We start from the raw sequence: 25033 nt of genomic DNA on the forward strand, positions 1-25033 counted from the left end.
GTGCAAGCATTTTTGATTACTTGCTCTTATGTTATTTTGTAATACACATCTCTTTTTTTTTTTAATAATAAAAAGGCCATACAAATTAAGGCCTCAAGATAAGTTCCCCTCTCCGTAGGAGATAACCAACCCCAAGCCCCCAACCCCGCCCCCCCATACGCCCCCATACACGGAGAGTCTCCCACCTCCAGGGCATCAATGGAGATATTAGAAACCCAAGCTAAAGCCAAAGCCCAGGGCCTGGGCGACTGGGAGAACCAGTGTCACTAGTGTTTCAGTCTGAGGCATGTCATCCAGATGACCATCTACAGCAGATACTTAAAAATCCAGATCTCAAGCTTTACTTACAGTGTAAAAAGCGTTTCAACAAACGAGATAAAAATAACCGTGTATGTGAAAATGCTTTGCACGTGTTAAGCATCATTTGAACTTCATCTAATTTAAATTTTTCCCCTAGGGTCATAGTTAAATACATAATAGATGCAAATGTTCCTAACACTGTATTACAACCCAGTTGGCATGCTTTTAGGATTATGTGTTAAGGAAAGAATTCACTTCTGTAATAAGGGAAAAGGTGGGAAACGACGAGTAAGGGAAGCGCCGAAGGGGAAGTGGTCTCCAACCTGGAGGTTTCGGGCACTGGGCTGGGGGAGGCCTCGAGGTGTGGGGTGGACAGAGGAGTCCGCTAGGTGGAAACCCGCCCAGGGGCTCTATAAGATAGAGGACACTGCCCTCGGCTGACAGAAAGGAAAGGGACAGCAGACCCTGCGGACCCCGAGGGAGGAGACCCCTCCGACAAGACAAAGGCTGCGTCCACGGGAGGCCGAGAGTGCGCGTGCGCCACGCAGCGCGCGTGCGCGCGGCGGTCAGCACCGCGGCCCGAGGCGTGGCCGGAGTAGGACCAAGGAAGGGAAGCGCCGAGAGGAGCCAGCCAGAAGGCGCGGGAGGGCCGAGCGGTGGGGCGCTCGCGGCGCGCCCGTCCTGGCGGCCGGGCAGGGAAAGGCAGCTGGGCAAGGGACCGCTTAACTGCCCGCCCCTCCCCTGAGGAGGCTCGCGCTCCCGCTGCTCGCGCCTGCGCCGCCCGCCGGCCTCGGGAACGCGCCCTCTCGCTGGCGCGCGCGCTCGCTNCGCAAACCACAGGGTGGGGCGCGAATGGCGGTGACCTGGAAGAGGGGGCTGCTCAGCACTCTAGATCTCATCCTTTTGCCGCAATGGGCGTGGGTCTCTGTGTGTGTGTGGCATGGGGCTCAATGACGACCCTCAAAACCGAACCTGAAATCCGATTTCTTTGCTCCTGTTTGCCATCAGCCCTAAGGAAGATATGGATCGGGTTCTAGAAAAGATGATTCCCGACATACCTTTCCCTACGCCCCTACCCCTGGCAGCGATACCCACTGGGCCCTTACTGCCCTTGATTAAGGCGGTGGCTCGCCCCCTCCCCTTTTCCTCCTTCAAAAATCCGCAGGGGACATTTGGGGGCTGGGAGGGATTGGGGAGATGGGGAGGGGTCCAGGCGCTGTCACTTTAGCTGCCCTTCCCCCTGCGCGCGCCTGGTAGCCGAGACGAGACAAGCGCCGTGCCCGAGAAAAGACAGTACATGGATCCCAGTGTGGAAGCTTGAAATGGCAGGGGTCACCTGGCCTTGCGATGTTCGGGAGACTCGGCGGCCACGGCTCCCTGTTCATGGGCGCGCACGGCCGCAGCCCTGCACAGACGGGCGCGGGNTCGGGGAGGGTTCCTTTCTCTGTGCTCTGAGCCTGGCGCCCCGCGTGTGCGCTCTCTGCCGGAGGCGCGGGGCCGGCGCGTAGGGCTCGCCCCTCACTGCGGCAGTGGGTGTGGACCTGGGTGGGCGAGGAGGGGGAGGGCAGGCTGTGCCTCCTCCCACTCCCACCCTCCTCATTTTTTCCCCCTCCGAACGCGAGGTGCCATCTTTTTGCGGCATGTCACGTCTTTATCGTACCATGCCAAGTCGGGTGGCCGGTTTTCGGAGGACAGGACAGGGACTGGAATTGAAGAAGAGAAGGGCAATGAGCTCTGAAATCTTGACGTTTGGGGCTGCGGGCGTAGGCACTGGGGTCGTTCACTGGGGTCTTTTAAGGGAGCTCGCTGCTTTGTTCGTAGAGGTTAGGTGATCTGCGATCTGCGCTCCCAGCCCTGTTCTTTGCTTTTGCTCTAAGAGGGTACTTAGCTACCCCACCTCCAGCAAGTCCCCTATTTTTTCACCCCTAATTTCTGACCCTTTTGTTGAATCTAGGGATTTGCTTGGATCGATGAACTCGAGTCACAGCCTGCAGGGCACGCACAGAACGGGCGTGACTCGGAGCAGCCCCCTCCCGGAATTTCGCCCAGCGCCAGGAGGCGTCAGTCGGGCCAAAGGGGTGGGATTTGAGGTCTTGGCGCGCGGGGCGGGTAGCCAGAGAAAGACCACAAGCCCCCCTACATCCCTAGCTCCCTAGAGGCTACACCCCACCAGGTTTCCAGCTAGGGGCGCTGATCACACCCACGGATGGGAGGAGATCGCAGATGGCCCCTCCCTCCTTTACTCCCAGTTGCTTGCCCAGCGGGAGGAAGTGAGGAGGGGCCTGGAGGTTCCCTCAGGTGCTGCGGCCACACCCATCTTTCCGAGCCCACTGGGAGGTGGGCAGCTTGTGGGGGTTGCCGTGGGAACCACAGGCATCCGGAGGAGAAACCTCGTTACATTGCCCCGCCCCCTTGCCCTAGGATATTGAGGACCTTGGGGTAAGGCTGCCTAGCCGGGTTGGCCTCCCGGCGGCAAAAGAAGAAGACCCGAGGCCTGACCTGTGGCTCATTTAATAGGTCCGTCGGCCACAACTACCTAGATAGGCGTCCTTGGTGTATTTTTATTATTATGAGCGTGCTAATTAGTATTATTTCATTAATGTTATTTATCTTAGGTGTGGGATTTTTCACTTAAGAGTTGGAGTTCACTGTCACCCTTAAAACCAAGGGGGAGGGGTCTAACTCCCTGCCAACAAGTCCTAGCCTCGCTGTACTGCGGTGAGCTGGGTCCACGAGGTTTTCTGGTTAATTCTATCGCGAAACACTGGTGCGGGGGCGCAGTTCTGAGACGGAGGAGCACCTTTTGAGGCCGATAGCTCACGCGGGCTGCCTAGATTGTTCTGAATTTCTGGGGAGTGTCTTGGCTCTGGTGAAGAGCCCTCTCCGGGTCAGCTGTGGCCTCGGGGAGCCCAGCCAGCCGCGGGAGGGTTTCGGAAGTGACTGAAGGATCCATTCAAACCTCTTCCAACCGTCGCCCTCCGACAGAGCCCGGCATAGAATTCCCATCCCAGACGGAGGAGGGAGGATCTTGCTCCCGCCCTGGAAGAGGGAAGCGTGCGAACAAGGCTGCCCATTGCAGACTCTGGGGCAGAGATATCACCTGTCCGTTAGGAGAGACCGGTGGGAGCGAGAGCATTTACCCCAATGCAGGAACAAAGCACAGGCCATGCTTCTGTTATTTTGCTCCATTTTGAAATGCGTTGAAGCTTTACTGGGGCGCTCGGGTCAGCAAGGCCGGGGGTCTATTAATGGAAGAACCTCAGGGATAGCGGGTGGCCCTTGGAATGACGATTGGGAATCTCATTCCTGGCTCTGCGCGTGCTTTTACCCTAGGGCTCCACCCCAGGAGCTGGAAGGATGCAGCCTTTGAGCTTATGTCCCGATAGTGGAGCAGCACATCGGGAACTGTCCAGGCATCCGATCCCTCTGAGGGCTACCGAGCGCGCGCATGCGCGCGTGCACTAAGCCTCGCGCAGTACCCAGCAGTCGGGGGTGCTCTTTTACGTCCGGTGACACCCCACTCACCCTCTGGCACTGCGGAAACTGTAACTCCAAGTCCTGGTTTCCAGCTGGTTTGGATTGGAATGAATGATGGTGTCTGGGACAGCGACTACCCGTGGCCTCTCCAGACTGCCGCACACTCAGGCTCCAGACTCAGCAGCACAGCTTTGAGTTCTCTGTGGTCCCTGCCTCGCCCCCTCAACTGACCCATCTTACAGCAAAAAAGGAAATGGCTTTCCTGTCCGTAGTTGATTCTGTGACGTCATGTTGTGTTTAATGACATTCCTTGTGTTTACCACATATGAATGGCTTCTCTGTTTCCCATCTCCAAACCCTCTAAATAAATAGATAGATATAGATGATTTAGTGCAGCACCATCCTCCCCCAGCTCCTGTCTCTTGAAGCTAATTCATTCCTTGACCAGTTTGCTTTCCCTAGCTCATGTGTTTACAGCAGTAACTTGGCTTGGCTTTGGAGTGCACCTTTGGAAGGTTTGGGGGCGGGGTTTGTTGGCTTTGCTGTTTTTTTGGATGAGTGACAATGTCCCTGCCCTGCACAGACCTTGTTTGCACACACCCATGGTGGAAGGGTGTGGCTTTTAAGTGACTTCTAGTGTCAGCCACTCACTGCTCCCCCAACAGGAACAAAGGAAATGGATAATGCCTACCAATTGCAAGAAACTAGAATGGGTTTGAGGAGGGATCAGATTTATTCCCAAGAGGAAAAGAATCCTTTCAATTGAACATGGCCTTTGACCCACATGCCCTTGGAAGTCAAGACCAGCCTGGAGATGTGATAGGGCCCTGGTGCCCTTTGTTTATGCTGACTTTTCCTTCAGCCTTTTAAACTTTAGTTCATGCAGGTCATTTGTTGGAAAATTTAAGAAATTTTATTCCATCTTCCCTCAGCACTGTGGATATGGTTTGAGTATCCCTGAGTGTGGATATGAATATGTGCTATTTTCCAATTGGATGGGATAATTTTCCAACTGAATCTTGCATTCTAATATTTAGTTAATATCTTCCTTACTTCCCCTTTGAAAAGTAATCACTCCAAAACAAAACAAAAACCACCCTTAGGGTCCTACAGCAGACATGCATAGCAGACATATGATAGATATCTTGTCCATACTCATTTAAAATCATCCTAGATGGAGAAATGGAGATCACCATGGTGGCAAAGAGAAAGTAGATTGGGAAGGCATATGTGCTTTAGTTGTGGTCACAGTATCGGGAAGGTGTTGGGATACATTCTATGCAGTTTGTCCTGGCTCTGTGTCTAAATGACACCCAAACAGCTGCCTGAGCCCCTAGTACACCTCCTTGCCCTCTCTTCCTCTGCTTCAGAGAAGACACACTTCTCCTGCCTGCCAATTTTGGGGTAGAGGTGCTCCTTCTGCAGGAGGTCAAGGCGGTAGAGGTGGGGACCCCACTCCCTCTGCTCCTTCCTGTACCTCAGCCCTGCTTTTTTCATTATTCACTTCAGAGATTTCTCGCTCTTCCACACCCCCAGAAGCACTTAGCTGCCCACTGCTCACTTGCCATGCATAGGAGTTAGGTGCTTCCACTAGTGACATGGAGCTGGCATTGGGGACTCCTCTGCAGATGAGGGAAAGAAAAGACTCCAACTCCACCAGCTAGGCTGCAGCAGGCAGTGGAACAATGATGTTCCATTGGGGACTCTTGGCTGTTTCCCTATAAAACAGTGGTTCTCTGCTGGGACAACTGAGCTGTTGAAAGAGATTTTTTATTTTCACAGCTGGGGAGGGTGCTACTGGCCTCTCATGAGCAGAGGCCAGGGATGCTGCTAAACATCTTCAAGGCACAGGATGGCCCCCTAGACCAAAAAATGATCCCAAATATCATTACTGCCCTGGTAGAGAAGCCCTGCTCTAGAGAGTTACCCTGGCACTATTATCTCAGTTACATTCATTGCCTTCTAGGAAGCTCCAGGTGTTGCTGGAGGTGATCTCATTTAGTCCTCACAACCATGCCCCTGAGTAGTGGGTACTGTTATTATATCTGTTGCAGGCAGAGACACCGAAGCCCAGAGTAGCTTTATAGTGTACTAAGGCCACACAGACAGTGAGTGGTGGGCCTGGGTGTCTGACGCTAGCCCCCACCCGTTCTCAACTTCATGCAGGTTTAACAGGCCTTTGTGGGCAAGCCTGGACCTCAATCATATATGACATTAACCCAATGGAATATTCTGACTCCAGAATCACTGACTCACAAAAGAACTTGTGTAAGAGTCTGTGATCAGAGCGTGGACTGGGATAGGGTTAGAGAGATGTGGGGTTAAAGCTCCAGTCTCTGAACTGGCCCTGACCTGAGACCTGGGGGGGGGAGTATCCTACCAGGGTCCTTAAACTTCTTCCCCAACACCCAGGGTCAGGCACTGTCATGCCAAGGGACAGCCAGGTTTGACTGGCTCAGAGAAGGCTGGAAGTCAAAACTGGAGAGTGGATAGATTCAGATGAGGCCAGGGACAAGCGCTGTGTCTTTAGGGAATCAGATCCCCTTATTGGGTCTGTCCGTCCCAAAGGTTGACCCTCAGCACCCACCGATGGGAGCCAGCTCTAACCTATGGGTGCACATGGAGTTGGGTGGGTATAGGAAGCCCTCATGTAAGAATCCCAGGTCTCCCTCTGCCAAGTGAGCCCCGGAGGCTTTGCTGGCTGCCTGGAGCACAGGCTCTGCTGTCAACATTCCCTTATACTGTGGGTTAGGTGACTTCTCTGTCCTCAGGGCTCACTGCCAGTCACCCAGGCGGAGGCATGAGGCAGCCGCAGACCTGCGGCTCCCGCTCTCACACCACCTGTGCCAGCGATGAGACCATCATGCCTGTCTTGCCCTGTTGCCTTGCCAGAGGGGTGGCTGTCCAAGAATTTCTTTCTTCTCTCCAGATGCCATGCTCTTGCCACCTTTGCCAGGTTCATTTCCTGCCCAGATGCCTCCCATCAGAGTGGGGAGGCAGTGTGAGGCCCAGGACAGGCCTCAGCTCTTTGGGTTCTCTGATTCTGTAAGTGTGCTAGTAGAAGGGGCTTCAGCAAAATGCAGACTCAAATGGATTCAAACAGATTATCTTAATTTTGATACTGCAGCAGGCCTGGCGCTGAATCAGACTCTATGGAAGTCTGAACACCAGGCCATTTAATCCCCAAGAAATGTACTTTTTGCCTCAGTTATACAAAGAAGGCTTGAGTGCCTCAAGGGCAGTTGTGCCCCCACCTCAGGTCCCCAGTGCAGGGCAGTGTCCTGCATGTGGAAGCAGTTTTGCCTAATGGTTAAGGGTATACTCAGATCACTTAGGTCTGCTAGACATCTTCAAGGCACAGGATGGCCCCCTAGGGCTGAAGTCTCAGCCCTCCCAACTCCACATTATAGGACCTAAGGTGTTGTTCTGGCTCTAGGAGAGTTTTTTGGCATCTGTAACTTGGGGTATAATAGTATCTATCATGGGGTTTAAATGGGATCATGCACTGCTTGCCAGGGCTGGGCACATACTAACTGTTCAGCAAATAGTATCATTGACAGTATCCTCTGCATGGACATCTGTGATTGGATAAATGTACAGAGGTGCCTTTAGACCCCAGTGAAGGATCAGTTGTAACACACACATGACTACCCTGAATAGGGATCAGGGAAGGAAGTGAGCATCTGCCCAGCTCCCCTGGAGCCAGATGTTGTTGTTTTGGTGAAAGTGGATCCCTGAAATCGTGCACACCCATGTTTAAATGTACACACAGAACTCTTGCCACAGGCAAGCAGAGTGACTTATCTGTTGTCCCGCTTGTGTCCTCTTCCTTCCTGAAATCTACTCTGTTCCAGGAATAGACTGCACACTCCCTAACCCGAGCTGTCTCCTTCCCAGGAAGGATCCCAGCTCAGCATGCAAGGTCCAGAGATCTTTCCAGTTTACTCTGATGACTGAGAAAGTAAGGCAGTAGCGAGGGCAGTGGAAGTGGGGAAGCTTTACAAATGGAGTAATTCAGCAGAGTGTGGAGGTGAGGGAAGGCGAGCAGGGCCTATGAGCAGAGTAGAAAATGTCAAGTAAAGCCAACTCCTGCTGAGCTGCGTCTTAGGAACTCCAAGCATCCACTAAGCAGAATCATATATGAATCACTAAATGAGGCTTAAGAATTCTTTTTATCAGCAAGACTGAGAATCATAATACATGTTTTAAAGTCATTATGACAGAATATCATCTTTAAATGGTGCGTATATATTTTGAACATTGTACTTAAATCCTATGGATGTGTGTCTGTTCACCCACCTTTTAATGCAGGGCCCAGGCCTTCTCTGAGTGTTTGGATTAAGTGGCTGCAATTTCTGGTGGTCTTTTTTTTTTTTTTTTTTTTTTTTTTTTGCCTACACCACACTCATAATGTGTTATCTAGGTCTCTGGAGTTCAGTTCTGATGCTGGATTTACACAGTGGAGTAAGCTGGATGCAGAATCCCTCTGCTATTTTACCGTTTTGGTTTTTTAATGATTTTTAACACCTCATTGGACAATAAAAAATCACCCACTTTTATGTAGTCTTTCTAAAGCATTCGACTTAATTTTCTTTAAACCAGTCAAGGATTTCATTCAGCGCTCATATTCCATCAGCCTGCATCTCTTTTACGTTGTGTGATTTTTGTACCAAGAATGGATTGGGCAGGTTTCTGAAGCACAGAGAAGCTTGGCGGTGCTGTGCAGGAGACGGTCCTGGCTGCAGACCTCAGGCCCTGTGGACCCCAGCCTTGAGCATTCCCATTTCCTCTTCAGGGTGTCAGGAGAGGCCTCCTGGGGAGACCTTTTGTGTGAAGTAAAAGGTGGGTGGAGACCTGCCCGCCCTCTCGGGGTTGTCTTCAGAGACCCAGCAGTTTTAAGTCATTCACACACAGTTCCAGCTGAAGAGGGTATCACAAAATTCTCCCCATCAGACGCAAAATAAATTTTCCCCTTAGGAAAGAGTTTCAGATCAAGGTCCAACAACTTACAAATAGTTTGAAATCAGCAAGTGAGAATTTAATCTAAAGCCATTGATAATTATGCTTGATTCACGGCCCTTCCTCTGGCCTTGTCCACCCCACTGCTAAATCTAGGCATCAAAGAGGAGAGGGAAGTGATTATCTCTGGTTCCAGCTGCTCCGGCTCCTCCCAGCCTATGGCCTGGTGTTGTTTTCCTAGGAGGCTGGTGATGCTGTCTTGGGACCTAGGTCGCAGTTGAACCACATAAGTACAAGGGTGCACTTTTATCCTCATGTCCTCCTCCCCAGGGATCACAGGATATTAGAGACCCCTGGGTCTGTACTTGCCTGTCATGTGATCTGCAGCCAGCACATAATGACAAGAGGGAAGTGCTGGGAGGAACCAGTTGGTGGAACCAAAGAACGGTGCCCCTCCCCTGAGGGAAAGGCCCACTGGTCCCCTTGAATTGCATCAAATCGTATGTGAACAAAATTGGGGGGAGGTGGCAAAAAACCCACAAAATATAAACAAAACAGGGGGGAAAATCCCACCAAACAAGTGGGGTGCATACTTTTCATCCCAGCAATTTGGGAAGCTGAGACAGAAGGATCACAAATTTGAGGCCAGCTTCAGCAACTTGGTGAGACCCTGTCTCAAATTTTAAAAATAAAAATAAACAGGGTTAGGGATGTAGCTCAGTGGTCAAGTACCACAAGGTTCAATCCCCAGGCCTGCAAAAAATAAAAATAAAAAATAAAAACCACCCAGAACTATCCTGGACGAAAACCAAATCCATTTCTATCATTGATATTTCAGATCATTTCAAGAGTGCTTATTTCTGATTGTTCTTATCTCATCCTCCTCCCATGACCTGCCCCTCAAAAAGTGACTCATTGAGCTGGCTACCATGGCATATACCCATTGTCCTAGCAATGTGAGAGGCTGAGACAGGAGGATCCCAAATTTGAGGCCAGCTTTAGCAGCTTAGGAGACCCTATTTCAAAAACTAAAAAAATAAAGCTGAGGATGTAGCTCAGTGGCAGAACACCCCTGGGTTCAATCCCCAATACCAAAAATAAATAAATAAAGAGATTGAGAGAGACAGAGAGAGAGAAACAACCAATTAATTAATAATCCGATGCCCAATGCTTAAATGCCTAAGGGAAGCTTACAAATTAAAGAATCACTTTCTTTTGTGGTGTGTGTGTGTGTGTGTGTGTGTGTGTGTGTATGAATATTCACTACCTTATTTGTTATATATCTAGATTTTTTAATATTGAGTTTGCTGAAACTTGAATAGCATTCTGCTTTGGGGGTACATCACAATTTAAGCCCAGCAAAGCTTGGACGTGCAAATAAAACTCTATTCGACCTCCTGCTGCATTGAGGCCCAGTGAAATTCATGATGGAGACTCATGAACCTGTTCCTTTGGTGCTGCCCATAGACAAGAAACACCAGGGATAACATTTGGAGGAGTCACCAGCCCTCCTGCCATCCATTTGTCTTGTCTTGTCTTGTCCCTAAGACCAAGGGAAAGTCTCTGCAGGTCCCCAGCAGGTCCCCATTCTGCTGTACCCCAGGTGCCACAGTTTAGTCTGTCTCCACTTCAGAAACACATCAATGGATTTTGCAAAACATCCCTAAATCTGCTTGGATAATGGAGTCACAGACTCACTTGACCCTTCTTTAAACCTATTAATATTCTCCATGGATAAGCCTATGGGGATGACAGGCAGGCGTCCTGGGCACCTCTGTGGGGCTCAGGGCCGCCTCCTTTGGTCCTGAAGTCCCTCCCTTTTGTGGCCTCTCATCTGTGCCTGAGAAAAGGCCAGCGAAGGATGTTGTCTGCTCCCTGTGGAGTGCTAATGAAGACTGAGTACATTGAAGTGCATCCCTTTCAGGGTTACTACAGTGCTATAGAAAATCATGAACCAAGGTTTGATGGTTGATGGGGCATGTAGGAAAAAAGAATTTTTTAATCGGCAGGATTCATGTTATCAGTTGACAATCTGGACTGAGTTTTTTAAAAAAAAAAAAAAGACTTTTAAAAATGATCCAATATTTTGTTGCCAACAAGACTGAGTTACAGAAGGCAGGCCTTGCCTCACACCCTGTCTCTGCTCACTGGCCGCTTGGACTTGCCACCCTCTGGCTTTAATTGCTGACTTCCCATTTACCAACTAGGAAGCTTTTGGCAAAGATGAAGGATTCCTGGATCTCCGATCTTCTAAAGTGGGGATTATGCAGACTTCCCCCACAGAACCGATGATGACGATGATGACGTGGGCAGTCCCTCTTCTCCCTGGAAGCATAGAACTGAAAGGAAAGGGGGCTGGGGCTGTAGCTCAGTGGTAGAGCACACTTGCCTAGCATGTGTGAGGCCCTGGGTTCAATCCTCAGCACCGCATAAAAATAAGTAAAATAATAAACCTGGCTTTAAAAAAAAAAAAAAGAACTGAAAGGAAAGCATTCTCGAATGCCTCAATGCCTCAGAGCATCTCAGAAGTCAGTGCACATGCCCAGGATGGATGGCGAGGCAGCCTCAGACCAGTCTGCACTGGTCTTTTCTGTCCCCTTTTTAGAGAGAAGGAGACCCAAAGCAGGGTGCAGGAGGGTGGGTGGGGTGGCTTGAGCTTGACCTCAAGCAATTTCCAGCCCCTGCCAGTGCAGACTTCTCCGGACGGGGGCCGGAACTTCCTTTTTGGCTCATGTTATGACCCTTGGATGGAAGTTCCTGGGACCTTTTCTGTTTTCTCTGGGGTTTTCAGCTTCTTCCTGATCAGCTGGGGACTTGGTATAGAATCTCGTATTCTAATTGTGCCCAGGGGCAGCATCTCCCCGTGCTCAGTATTCAGCTTGAGATGGGAATCCATTATGGCAAGAGTGATTAAATTAAAGCCGGGCATTGACTTTGATGGTATAATATTCTGATAGCTCGTTCATCGAATGGCTTTGAATTGACTGGAACTGGGCTGAAGTTCATTTGCCTCTTCCCTGAGCACAGAGGGTTTCTCCAGTGTGTGGATGGGGGAGAGTTTGTCACCATGTGTAGCCCGTCCCTGACAGTGGCCTGTTCCTCATGGCTGGGCTTCAGCCAGGACCTGGGTGTCCAAAGGCCCATGTCATTACTTCTTGGTAACAGTGGTGTGCCCTCATTACTGCCTCGTCCACTCACATGGGTCACAGCCTTCCAGTCCCCAGTACAGCAAAGCACACAGTCTAGAGCTGCGCTCCTCTTCCGCACCCTGGAAGAGATCCCTCAGTGTCCCCCCTACACGGGCTCTGGGGCCCTCCTTCCAGTCCCATTCTCACCAGAGCCAAAAGGGATTTAGGCTTTGCCCCCCCCACCATCATCATGGAAACAATAATGAATTATTCCCAGTTTCAATTCCAAAATTCACATCCAGCCCACTTCACACACCACTTCCAGACTCCCACAGCAGCCCTGTCATCTGTCGTGTCTTCAGTGGAGCCCGAGTCCCTGATCAGGCTCTCCGTCACCTGCTAAGCCAACCCCAACCTCGCACCACCTGCCTGGGCCTGGACCTCTGCTCAGCCTCCCTGTCCAGTCCCACTTGCTGCTGCCTGTCTCTGCCTCCCTCTGTTTAAAACACCCATCTCTGTCCTCCCTGAAGGGGCTGCACTGCTCGTACTCGAGATCAAGGGCCTGCCACACCTGGTCCGGGCTGCAGTGGCTAAGACCTCATTGTCTGCCTTTGTGTGTGCAGGCCTCATCTCCCCTCAGGATCTGCTCTGAGAGCAGAGACTATGTCCCCCGGGGCTGTCCTGTCCCCTGGGTGTGTGCACAGTCCCAGAGCTCAACCCACTTGCTCTGGATGAAAATAGTTGGGTACTCATCGATCACAGACTGTTGTCAGCCGTACATTACATTTTAATGAAGAAGGTCCTCCACCTACTAATCCACAGTTCCGTTGCTCTGTGCACTTGAAAATAGTAAAAAACACATTTCTTCTGAAATATTCTATCGTTGTGACTTTGCCCTGATTCAGTCCAACCTAACACACTTCCTGGTGGTCCACATTAGATTGGCTGAGTGAAGATGCAGACTACCCTTTATTTTACTAAGAACACTGCCTCATTCGATCCTCACTCTCCAGTGAGGAAGGGGGTTACTTTCCCATTCTGCAGAGGAAAACTGTGGTGCAGAGATGTCACAACTGGACGGGAGGCAAGGGGTGCCTCAGTGGAGGCATGAGCCCTGCCCTGGGGCACCCTCAGGCCTCCCTGCAGGCCCCCTCTGCCAGCAGCAGAGGAGCCAGCAGACTGTCCTGGTGCTAAGGACCAGGGACGCATGCCCTCCAGCCCCCGGGAACGGGTCACTTGTAACCAGAGCCTGGAGAAATTATTTTAAACGGAAAGTAAGCCTCCAAACCAGGCTGCCGCTTCATGTCGCCAGTGACGGCAGAACCAAATTTAGTGTCACAGACAGGTCCACACTTAGGAAGCAGAGACACTCATTTTTCTTCCTGCTCATGTAAAGCATGAGAAATGTTCACAGCCTCCCATTGGCTTGGGGGGCCGTGAGGCCAAAGGGGGAGATGAGGGGAGCGGGGAGCGCAGCTGGTGTGTAAACTCAGGGAAGAGGAGGACCTGCTCCCCTCCCCGGCAGCATCTACAGGGAGAAGTGTAATTAAAAGTGGGGTGGCTTCCCTGGCAGGGCCAGCACAGCAAGCCCACTGCTCATGGGCTTGCTTAAATGCCTAAGGGAAGCTTACAAATTAAAGAATCACTTTCTTTTGTGGTGTGAGTTAGGGTGAGTTAGGGAAGAAGGGAGGGAGGGGCCGCTGAGCTTGCTGGGTACACCCACGATTATTCCCCATGTCTACACCCGTGTGCTTCACTGGGAACAGGGGGCACCCGAGGAAGTGGCTCATACAGATGCAGCTGGGACCCTGCACATCGTGTTACCTAGAACCTGCACCTTCCCAGGGCATCCTCGGGGTTTGACAAAAGTTTCCCCCACACCCTCCCTCTCTCCAAAACGGCAGCCATTTCTGTTTTCCTCTTGCCTCCCACCTTCTCCCCAGCACTTTTAAAATCCATCAGCTAAAAAAAAGTAAAAAAAGTGAAGATACCATATGTAAGATCCTACCGGCTTCTAGTTTTTGTTTTGTTCTGGTTTTATTGTTTTTTCTTAGTAGAAGGAGTCAGGGATCATTTCAGACTATAAAATGTATTCAGAGTGAGCAGTGAGGCATTCTAGAAGAAAATCTTTAAAAGCACCCAGAACTGAAAGTTGAAGCCCCTGGAGAGAACATGGGCAGCCTCGGCCTGAGCACAGGTCTACTTAGCTCTTCTGGATCCAGCAGGAGCTGCACAGTGTGGGCAACTTTGTGCACAGCCCTGGTGCAGCTAGGGGCTGGGCAGAGGCCCTCTCTCCCTGTAGCCAATTGGACAGTCCAGAGCACACTGGTCACAGATTTTGGGGTGCTGGGATGTGACCCCAGTTCTCCAAATTGCTTACAAGTAGATGGTATTTTATGATTTACATGGTGTCATTTAATTATTGACGTGAATCTGTAAATTAAGAATTCTAGGGCTGGGGATGTGGCTCAAGTGGTAGCACGCTCGCCTAGCATGCGTGAGGCACTGGGTTCGATTCTCATTACCACGTAAAAAATAAAAAAAAATAAAGATGTTGTGTCCATCTAAAACTAAAAAATAAATATTTAAAAAAAAAAAAAAGAAGAATTCTAGCCAGGCACAGTGGCGCATGCCTGGAATCCCCGTGACTCAGAAGGCTGAGGCAGGAGGATCACAAGTTAGAGGCCAGCCTGGCTAACTTAGTAAGCCTGGCTCTTCAGTGGTAGAGTGCCCCTGAGTTCAACCCCAATACTGGAAAAAAAAATTCTAGAATTCTAGGGCTGGGAGTATAACTCAGTGGTAGAGTAGTTGACTGGTGTGCATGAGGCCCTGGGATTGATCCCCAACACTGAAAAAAATCCTTCTCTTTTATAAAGTAGGAAATTGAAATTCAGGGAGGTTAAGCAGGGTGCAGGAAAGTTAAGTGGCTCCTGAAATCACTCGGCCACTTGGAGGCTAATGGGAAATCTGAACCCAGGACTTCTGCTCCTTAACCCGGGCTTCTGCTCCCCAGAGCTCACCCAGCTTTTCCACTCGTTGCTTTTACCTGGGGTGGGGGCTCCTGCCGTTTATCAACCTGCCAGTGCCTGGGCAGAAGAGAGATCCTGCTGCTTTTACCCCCAAAAGACAAAGAAAAAAAGATGATAGATGGTTTGTGGGTTGGTTGGTTGGTTGGTTGGTTGGCTGGTTGGCTCCATAGGGCAGAGGCCTGGGATCGTAGCTGGAGGAATTGTACTATATGATAAATAAATGGATTGCTTTTTCCTTTGAAAAAATAAAAATTAAACTGTTCAGCATAAGACGTGCTGGGAGTGGGCATTATTTGTGCCAATAAGTGCTCCCAGCACTGCAGTGATGGGAGACAGATTAGGGGAGAAATTGGGATCCAGCAGCTCTGCTGTGAGTTGAACAGGGATAGCTGGGGGCTGCAGGCACTGCCGGCGAACCCAGGAGGTGGCAGCTCCCAGATGTGACTCCTGGGGTCAGAGGTAGTGGGAGGAGGCAGAGGACCAGCCTTGAAGCTCACCTGTACTTCAAGGGATCCAGAAGACACAAAAAGAGGCAAATAAATAAATAAATAAATAATTTTGGGGGGCAACTAAAGGCTAAAAACAGTCTATAGAATTTAAAGATAATTGGCACATTAACTGAATTTCTCTCTGGTTTCAAATCCAGTTAGTTGAAACTTTCTACTCTCACATTACTGGTGCCCATCATCTGTGTCTAATTTTCACGACATCATCTGATTCTATTCTTTTGGGCTTCCCTAGGGAACAGGCTCCCTGACTCACCCATCTGTTGAGTGATGGTTTATTTGTATCCTCAGTGCCTGGCATAGCGCATGGCAGAGTAAGTGCCACTTATTGCTTAGTGAATTAATAAATGGATAAGTGAGTAAACTCAAGATGGATTAAAACGCGAGTCCCCCCCTCACCCGGTGTTGAACTAGGGACTCACTGTGTTGCCCAGGCTGGCCAAAGCCCTGGGTTCAAGTGATCCTCCTTCTTCAGCTTTTAGAGTACCTGTAACTGTAGGTATATGTGTGTTGCCAAGCCCAGCTGACGGTCTTTGGAAAGAGACTTGAGAACAATCAGAGAAACAAATGCATAATTTGGGCATTTTTTCCTCTTTCTACCTTCTGAAGGGTGCATAGGTGCAGATCCACGTGTGGTATTTTGAGTGCTGACAGTGGAAAGACGCACACATTTACGATGATCTCTCTCTGACTTTTTGCAGTTCTGGGGATGGAACCTAGGGCCTCTAGCAAGGTAGGCGAGTGCTCTACCACTGAGCTACATCCCCAGCCCCTGCCATAATCTTTGAAAAAGTTAAACCAAATTCTTTCAGATTCTCCTGAAGACTGAAATGCCACCATAAACCTCGAGCCCTACTTCAAAGACAGAAGATCTTCCTGAACGTGGCTGGGTCAGTGTTCTGGGCCCCCACACCTACCAGGAAGTGGGGCAAGCAGAGCAAGCCAATCTCCGAAGACTGACGTCTCCTAATAGGTGTGGACCCAGGCAGGGCTGTCAGAATTAGCAAATTAAAAACACAAGTGTCTAGTTAAATTTGGATGTCAGATAAACAAGTAATTTTTTTTAGCATAAGTGTAGCAGGCTGCAGTATATCCTTCAAAGATATCAGGTCGGATTCCCCAGGATTATTTTCCAAAAGGGTCTCTGTGGGTGTGATTAAATAAGGATTTCCAGATAAGGGGGTGATCAGGGAGTATTGTGGCTGGTCTCAAATGCAATCACATGTGTCCAGGGGCAAAGGCAGTGTGTGATGGAGACAGAGGGAGTGAGGTGGCCACAAGCCAAGGGTTGCCAGCTGTCACCAGAGGCTGGAAGGGGCCAGCAAGGGATTCGCCCCTAGATCCTCTGGGAGCCACGTGGCCTACCAACTCCCTGATTTCAGTGATACTGATTTCAGACTTCTGGCCTCCTGAACTGTGGGAGAATGGATATCTGCTGCATGGAGCTTCTCAGCTGTGGCATTTTGTTTCGGCAGCACAGTGTGTGCGCTCCACGCAATGCTTGGGGCAGACACTAAAAAAGTTAGATGTTGCTTATCTGGAATTCAGACTTCACTGGGCCACCTGTATTTTACTTGGCAACTGTCATAGCCAGAGCCAAAGAAAGGGGCTTTTGAAATCTGCGAGGAAGCTGGGAGAGCTCTCAGGAAGTGGGCTTTGTACACACTCAGTCTGAACTTCACTAGCCACCTCTGGACAGGTGTGAGTGACATACTCCTTCCCCAGTCACTGGAGTACCTATGATAATACAGAAGCTGTGTGTCAGGGTGAGTTAGGCATTAACCTGGGGCCTCAAGGTAAAGTCACTAACCATTCAGAGAACCATGTGAAACAGGGCTGTGAACAGCTCAAGCGATCCTGCCCCGAGCTGCGCCTGGAATCCCACAGCCCCAGAGCTTCCCACTCTTTAACTGAAGGAGAGGACGTGGCGGCAGGCCTGAGGGGGATGGGGCAGAAGCAGGAGGAGGTGCAGGCCCCATGTCCCCTAGAGGAGCCTTCGAGGGAACACAATGTCTCCATTATTTCCTGTCACATCACACTCAGAAGTACATGTGACAAGGGGCAGGACAGACATGGCCCATTTTCCCATGTGAAGAGGGCTGCCCCCTCATGCCAGGACATCAGTGGGCAGGGACTGGGGCTGGGCAGTGTCCCAGTGAGGACGAGGGTCTGTCATTTACTATTGGCTCCCTTATACCTAGACCCCCACCCTCGGGCTTTTAATGATGTCCACAGACTCCACAGTGCTAGGGCTCTAAGGGGTCGTGGGTCATCTGGAACAGGCAGGGGTTCTAGACACCCCAGAACTGCCCCCAACCAATACCCAGGCCTGGTCAAAAAAAAAAAAAAAGAAAGAAAGAAAGAAGAAAAAGCAGGTCCTTCCAGGGGGAGGGGGAAGCAGAACCAGATGTTGAACGTGACAAGCTGCTTGATCTCCCCATAATAAAAAGACGCTGCTCCGACTGCAGCGAGATGCCTTTGCTTGTGATTAGGTGGCAAAGACCCAGAGGGTGTGGGCAGTGAGCCTGCCTGGGCTAGATCACCGCCACTCCAGGGGAGCCGGTGACAGCACCTCCGCCCCCAGCATCCCTCCTGCCATGTGAGCAGAGGCTTCTGCTAGGGACTCCCTGGAGAAGTGTGTCACACAGTGGTCTAGGGGCATGTGTTAAGTGTGGACCCCAAAGAAATCAGTGGGAACCTGCACACGCAGGGGATGCCCCTCAGCTGTGTGGCCCATGAGAAAAGCGAGAGAGGGACAAGGCGGCACCACCTCGAGGAAAGCAGCCACATGCGAGGGGGCCGGGCGGCGTGGAGCCCGGCTCTGCAGGGAAAGACTTGTTCCCCCAGCAGCCTCCGGAGAGGGAGGCAGGGAGGAAGGAGCTGCCGTCTTCCCGCCACAGTCTTTCGTGCTATTGATTCTTTTTTCCATGTGTACATATTACTTTAAAAAAAAAAAAAAAAGACAAATAAGCTCATGGGCCAGCACACTTCAAAAGGGTGAAGATATCTGGAAGAATTTTCTTTTAAAAGGTGGTGACATGTGTCACCTTCCTGGGTAAGAAGCTCGACCTGGCTGAACCCTCTTGAGCAACCCAGGGAGACGAAAGCTCAGCCACCCCAGGAACTGTGGGCTAGCCTGGCACTTCACTGCCTCCAACAGGGGACACTTCCAGATGAACTGTAGGAATAGAACTTACCGGAAGTGGAGCACACAACACGTGAGTGAGTGTGTGTGTGTGTGTGTGTGTGTTGCACAAAACACGTAGCAGAACACAGAGAAATCTTCTAGAGAGCTCTCTTGGAGGCAGAGGTGGCTGGGGTAGGCAGGTAGGGGGAGATGGGCTGCTGTGCTTTAATGTCTAATCCTTATGGTAGACGACCCAAACTAGCCCAGGAGCCACCCTGGTCCCTGCGTCTGAGTGAGAGCCCCATGGGCCAGTCCCCTAAGGCAGGCTGGCTGGTGGGTCACTTGACCATTTTAATGCTGAACCTTATATCCAAAACAACCTCGAGGCTATTTTTTCTCCTAGTGTTTTCACACCAATGACCTCATCACATCCTCCTCATCACTCTGGGTTGGGTGGCACTTCCCATTTGGTAGAGGAGGAAATGGACACAGCCATCCAGAGCCAGGCCACTGCAGTTTGTCCCCGGGTGCCACTTCTACACCCCGCCCCACAGTCCTCCCGAGGCTCCTCGACACTGCACCAGGCTAGGGTTCCTCCAGAATCCACGGCGTCCCACTCACCTGCCACCTTCCTCGAAGGACTGAGAGCGCAGCCCCAAGACCGTGCTCTTCAGGGACAATCTCCACACCCAGAGGAGCAACCAGACATGGGGCCTTAGGGTGTCCCGGCCAGTTCTCAGAGGGTTTTAATTACTGCGCGGGGCGTGGATGCTCTCCAGGGAGGCAGGAGTGTGGCGTCACCTGACCGCACCCTGAGCATCTCCAGCTTCGCCTGCAGGGCTCTGAACTCCCCAGAGCCCCTCGTCCTGCCTGAACCTCCTCTTCTGCCTTCCTGACAGCAGCCCAGCTCCCCAGTGGTCCTCGTGAACCACATGACCAGGGCACTGGAGGGAGGGAAAGGACGGCCCAGAGAGGATGATCAAGGTGTTGGGAGCAGTTCCCAGGTGTGCGACTTCCTTCCACGGAGTCACCCACTTCCTTTCTGCCTCCCTGCGGGACCTCCTTTCTCCCCACACCTCCTCTGCTGTCGGAGGTTATGTTGAGAAAAACCCAGAGAGGTGCCAACATCACAGGGCGTGAAGGAACATGAGTCTACACTTTAACAGGCGCCAGAGCCGCTTGAGAAGACGGGGACCTGAGCCCCAAGCTAACGGCAAGTTCATGGCAAAGCTGGGCCAGCAGAGGTCTCTTGCCTCCCTCCTCAAGTAGACCACCTCCCGTGCCCTGCGTCACCTCCTTCTGGTGGCTGGGCCACCCAGAGAGGGACCCTCAAGCCCGCCAGGCTGGTGAGAGCAAGGAAGCCCGTGTTTGAGATCCCATGAAACGAAGGCTTATCCTCTCAAGTGATGGAGGCCAGACCCAGGAACTGCTGATCTGATTTGCAGATCGCTCCTCAGCAGTGGCTTTTCCACTCCTCCACAGTGTGAAGAACTCTTCTGCTTTCTCCTCCCTTGGACAAATCATGTCGCTTGGCACAGAGGCTGAGCTCTGCCTGGGAGGGTTGCACCAGCCTGTGCTGAGTGACAGATACTGAGGCTGAGTGGTCACCCCGGGTATGTGCCAGGCAGGACTAGAGTTGTCTCAGGCTGGTGGCCAGGACATGGCCTCAGGAGAAAAAGAAATCAAACCAAAACCAAAAGTCCGTCTCTCAAAGAACAGAGCCGTGGTGATGTCCCTTCCCTAAAGCAGACAGGCTGAGTTGTCTTTGTTCTGCTAAAAATGAGCGCGGATCCTTCCCGTGACCCGGGATTTCGGCAGCGGGTGGGTTGACATCCTGGGTGAACGGCCTCCCTCCATGACCAGGCCCTCGGCTTAAATAACCAGAGCAGCGTTTGCTGCTGAAAAATATCAATTAGGTTAATGAGGTTTTCTTGCCCAGGGAGGTGGAGCAGCTCCCAAGATGGAACGCAGCGTGGGAAAGCAGCCCACCTCCTGCTGGCCGGCCCACACCGGGAGCCCTGCGACCCCGCCAGGAGATCCCGGGATGGACGGGTGGAAAAGGTCATTTTTTAAATCCACTTTGGCCACTTCTTCTCTTCCTCTCTTTCCTTTTTCTTTCCAAAGTCAGCCTGTCTCTCTATTAGCATAAAAGCTGCTAGGGGCTCCTCACTCTTCATCTCTCCCTGAACACGACTGGCCCATTTCTTAGCCACTCCAACCACTTTCCCCGACTGTTGCTTGAATCATTTGTATTGCTATCCTGCTCAAGAAATGAACACAAGATGGAGTGGGCCACCCTGGAAAGCAGGTGAGATACGGTGGGAAGGGCCCAGGGCTTGGAGCACTAACTGGGATTGAATCTTGCCTGCCCCCATTAGCTGTGTGACCCTGGGTAAGTAGTTTTACCTCCCTGAGCCTGGTTCCTCATCTGAAAATGAGAATAAGAGCACCTCTCTTTCAGGGCTATAGTAAGGAATGACAGAGATGTGTAAAGCATGGGTAGGCACAGCAAGTGAGCAAGCCCCTCAGCCACAGTCCTGAGCACTTTGTAGGGAATGGGGTGGCTGTGTGGGCCGCCTCCCTTCCAGATGCCTTCCAGTGCCTGGGAATCCCACACGCACCCCACCCCACCCCCATCACCCCCAATCCACAAAAGAAACATCTAAAGTCCCCAAGACAGCAGAGCCCCTCTGCAGGGTCCAGCTGTTGGGCCCGGGGAAAGTAGTAGCAGGCTGAAGGGCTGTATGGCAGCTGACCAGTGAGGTGAACCCAGCTCAGCACCCACCATGCTGTGGACATGGAATAATGATGACATTGCTAGTGAGCTCAGAAGGCCAGCATGGGCCAGTGATATGCATCTTTGCACATTTATTAGACACATGATGAGCACACCTTTCAGAAGATGCCCAGGTCAGGGCACAGAGGCTGCTTAGCCTCCACACGTGGATGCCCTGAGCCAGGACCCCAGCACCCCGCCTCCTGTGGTCAATGGCCTGCTCTGGAGGAAGCACAGCTGGCCTGGAGAGAAAGCCAAGAGGGCCACAGATTGTATAGCTCAACAGGTGACAACTAACCGCCAGTTACCCCAAAGGACAAGGTGCAAAAAGCCCCTTGGAGCATCATGTCACCCAATGTCCCCTCTGGTGTCGTGCTGGTGAAGCCCCCAGCTAAGGATGGCATCTAATTGAAATGAGAACCCAGTGTAGCAGATCATCCTGACTCCTCAGGATAAATCAGAAATTGTATTTCAGTTAAATACTCCTATTGCCAAGTGTGGGTGACTAATTCCAGAGCTTCAGAACTCTGTTATATGCTCACGGACTGTTTGGTTTATGCTCTATCTGGAGAGAATTCAAGCTAGACTAACTATAGGAAGAAATTCCTGAGGTTTTTTTTTTTTTTTTTTTTAATATTTTATTTACATTCTAGTTTTTGGCAGACACAACATCTTTGTTTGTATGTGTTGCTGAGGATCGAACCTGGGCCGCACCCATGCCAGGTGAGCGCGCTACTGCTTGAGCCACATCCCCAGCCCCTCCTGAGGTTTTCTTTTCCTTTTTCTTTTTACTAGAGATTGAACCCAGGACCTCACACAGGCTAGGCAAGTGCTGTACCACTAAGCTGCACCCCCAGACCTTTTTTTAAAATTTTTTTAATTTTTTTTTTTTTTTTTAAAGAGAGAGAGAGAGAGAGAGAATTTTTTTTTAAATATTTATTCTTTAGTTTTTCAGCGGACACAACATCTTTGTTTGTATGTGGTGCTGAGGATCGAACCCGGGCCGCACGCATGCCAGGCAAGCGCGCTACCGCTTGAGCCACATCCCCAGCCCAATTTTTTTAAATTTTGACATAGAATCTGGTTAAATTGCTGAGGCTGGTCTCAAGCTTGCAATCCTCCTGTCTCACCCTCGAGAGTAGCTGGGATTATAGGTGTGCACCACCACACCCAGCTCTAAGGTGAGGATTTGAGATTCTGAGGAAAGGGAGGAGACCTTGGTGTATTGAGCACCATCCTGCCAGAAGTGAGGAGCAGGGCGCTAGAAGATTCCCCTTAGCAAGGTCCAGAGCCCAGGGCCCTCAGCGGCTGGGTCTGACTGCCTGGTTCCCGGGGCCCCTCTCTGGCTCTGTGCCTGGCTGACTGTGCGGCTCATCACCAAGGCCTTCTAGTTTGCCCTCTCAGGGTTCCTTTAGTCTGATGCTTATTAGTTGTCTTCTTTCATATTCTATCAAAATACCCAGTGTCTAGGCAAGTTAAGCCTTAAAGTTTGAAGATGTCCCGTGTGTCCATTGAAATACCTCCTGTGTGCCAGGCACTGGGCAACTTGGGACCCCACTTAGTTCCCGTCCTTGAGAAGCTGAGGCTATCAGAGAAAGACACACACACACACACACAGAAACAAACACACACACACACACACACTCTGTTACAGCCCCCCTGGGTTCACTAAAACTTTTATGTTGTTTTGTTTCTACATTTTGACACCCAGAGACTCTCTGAAGGAGAGGGCATCTAGAACAGGTGCCACCTGAAGTCTCCCCTCTCCAGCCTTGGGTCTCTTCTGTTGTGACTCAGGGTTTTTCACTGAGAATGGGATGGGATCATGGTCTAAAGATGGGGCTGACATTGGGATGCCCTCTAGCAATTCCTCCAGGCTGGGGCAGGAAGAACCTTCAGGAAAGGCCACAGGAGCCAAAATGAAGGACAGAATTAACTAAATTTGCTTCAGATCCTGAATTGGACTCAGATCAAGCATGATGCCAAAGGAGTTCACAGAAGGCAGAGCGATGGAGCCTCCTCACCCAGCAGCTCCTGAGCAGGGAGCCCTGGCCATGTGGCCACAGCAGGCAACAGTGGGCCCTCCACAGTGGGTTGCCCCAGCGGGCCCAGGGTTTACTCCTGTGTCAGAGGCAGGATGGGGTAGCCTGGAAGGCTGGCTGTCCCTGGTTTACTTGTAGGCACTGGGCCATGCGGGCGCCAGCCAGCCCTCAGGCTCTGTGTGGCTCTGGGTGCCTCCTGTAGATGGTGATCCAAGCCTCTCTTACTCAGGGCTTGCTCACCTCGTGTGCTCATCATGCTGAGTTCACACTCAGGACCTCGACCTGCCCGCCTTACTGACAGCACCTTTTGTGAATGATGCAGACCAGTGGGAAACAGACTCAACTCTTAGCTCTGCGAGAGTTATGTGCCTTAAAAACATTTATCCTGAAAAAAAAAAAAAAAAACATTTATCCTGCAGTTTTATTGATGTGGCAGTGAGGTGTCAAGCACCCACTCTAGAGCCAGGCGGCCTGGGTTCAAGCCCCGGCTCTGCTGGGTCCTAACTGTGAACTTGAACTTGGGCAAGTCACTCAAGCTCTCTGTGCCTGAGTTTCCTCATCTGTAGGACTGGACCAGTGGCAATAGCTGCCTCACAGAGTTGTGATTCAAAACTGGTGAATAGAGCTTTGCATGTCATAAGTGCTTTGTAAGTACTCGATTTATTATTATTATTATTATTATTATTATTATTTTGGCAGTACTGGGATTGAACCCAGGAGCTTACACATTCTAGGCAGGCACTCTATCACTGAGCTGTAGCCCCAGCCCTTTTTAACTTTTATTTTGAGGTGGTATCACTAAATTCCTGAGGCTGGCCTTGAACTTGTAATCCTTCTGCCTTAGCTTCCTGGGTTGCTGGGATTATAGGTATGAGCCACCAGCCCCACTCACTGAGTGTTTGATTTTAAAGAAAAGATCCTTAAGTCCATTCTTAGTGCATTTCACAAGCCCTTCATTTTGCATTTCACTACTGAGCTCTGTCTCTCCTGGAATCCAACCATAATCCTGCCTCACAGGCCTAAGACAGGCTCCAGCAAATCTGCAGAGGAGGCGGCCCCCAGTTCCAGCTGGCGAGGCCAGGATGCAGCCGCCTCACTGCCCCAGCAGGTGTTCAAAGTCTGCAATCTCCAAAGCCCACTTCAAATATGCGTGCAGAGCCACGTGAGTGTGAAGTCACCTGTCACTCTGAAGGCTCAGTTTTGCTCAGTCCATGGTCAGGAGCAGAGATCATGGGGAGTGGGGCATGCTTAACATCCCCCAAACACTGGGGAGCACTGGCTGGCGGCGTCCCTGTCCCTGCGTCCTGGCCTTCACTCCAAACCTGCTCATCCGTCACTTGCCCTTTGAGGCAAACAAGACCCAAAACAGCACCAAAGCCTCAGTACCAAGGCCTGGGAACCTGTGACTTCACAGAGCCAGCTTCTCCCCAGGGGTGACAGCGATGTCATGCCCACCCTCCCCGGCCATACGGCTCCTGGGAATCAAGCATTCCACATGTCCCTGTGGCCACCCCAGGCCAGCTTAGTAGAGCTTCTCCTGCCACCCGGAGTCCCGATGACAGCCAGGAGTTGCTGATGTGAAGTCATCCCAGTAGAGTGACAGTGTCCACATTGAACCACTGTGACGGGGACTCACCTCCCCTCTAGTCCAGGCCCCTGGTCAGCCAGAGGCCCGGCCGTTTCCTTCAG

The 25033-nt window shown here is 51.1% G+C and overlaps 1 protein-coding gene and 1 long non-coding RNA gene across 3 annotated transcripts in view; one reads left to right on the forward strand and one right to left on the reverse strand.

Moving 5' to 3' along the window:
* Positions 1–867: 867 nt before the first annotated feature.
* On the reverse strand, positions 868–23337 carry LOC125611535. Its single transcript, XR_007341721.1, has 4 exons — positions 23327–23337; positions 19144–19154; positions 13371–13373; positions 868–1125 (listed from the first exon to the last, which is right to left on the reverse strand). It is a non-coding gene; the product is annotated as an uncharacterized LOC125611535 (long non-coding RNA).
* Mapt (microtubule associated protein tau) overlaps positions 20445–25033 on the forward strand; it is a 77835-nt gene continuing 73246 nt past the window's right edge. The window contains exon 1 of one of the 2 annotated variants that reach the window (XM_048786428.1): positions 20445–20587. The gene's annotated coding sequence lies outside the window, so the exon portion shown is untranslated. The remainder of the gene's footprint in view (positions 20588–25033) is intronic. The other variant, XM_015507195.2, reaches the window with a different exon arrangement.

Source organism: Marmota marmota, unplaced genomic scaffold (genome assembly GCF_001458135.2).
Source record: "Marmota marmota marmota unplaced genomic scaffold, marMar, whole genome shotgun sequence".
NCBI classification, from domain to species: domain Eukaryota; kingdom Metazoa; phylum Chordata; class Mammalia; order Rodentia; family Sciuridae; genus Marmota; species Marmota marmota.